The 437-nt window shown below is 32.5% G+C and overlaps 1 long non-coding RNA gene across 1 annotated transcript; it reads left to right on the top strand.

Moving 5' to 3' along the window:
- LOC113464872 (uncharacterized) lies at positions 1–431 on the top strand. The gene is made up of 3 exons (XR_003389731.1): positions 1–37; positions 144–241; positions 337–431. It is a non-coding gene; the product is annotated as an uncharacterized LOC113464872 (long non-coding RNA).
- The last annotated feature ends 6 nt before the right edge of the window (positions 432–437 follow it).

Below are 437 nucleotides of genomic sequence, written 5' to 3'. Positions count from 1 at the left end.
TTTATTCATCAGTCTGGTTGATGTTAATAGTGGGGAGGTATGGTTGTTTTAAAAAGGAAATTACTTGTGAATGGACGTTGAAATGATAAGTTTTTAAGTAATTTTGTAGGTAGTTTTTAATGAATCTTGATTTTTTTTTTGAGGATGAATAAGAGGAGATATTGGAAAATGAGGAAGCGGAGTAACTACACGGAATGTTGGCCCAAAGGATTGATTCTAAATAATTGTTTCACTGGAAATGGTACGATTACGGAAGGGAATGCTCGATTAAGATCGGTGTTAATTAATATTTGTACTCGAGTTTGAATTGATGGACTCTATTGATGTATTTTGAAGAACAAGCACTCTTGGAGGATTGAAGAGGAAGAAGTTTTTGAGGAAAATTTCAATTGTTGTAATGATTTCAATAACTGAATGATCTGTAATAGAGATTGACA

Source organism: Ceratina calcarata, unplaced genomic scaffold (assembly GCF_001652005.2).
Source record: "Ceratina calcarata isolate Rehan_Ccalc_2016 unplaced genomic scaffold, ASM165200v1 scaffold13206, whole genome shotgun sequence".
Classification (NCBI taxonomy): domain Eukaryota; kingdom Metazoa; phylum Arthropoda; class Insecta; order Hymenoptera; family Apidae; genus Ceratina; species Ceratina calcarata.
Note: the sequence above shows the minus strand (reverse complement) of the source record. Positions and strands in the feature narration are given on the sequence as shown.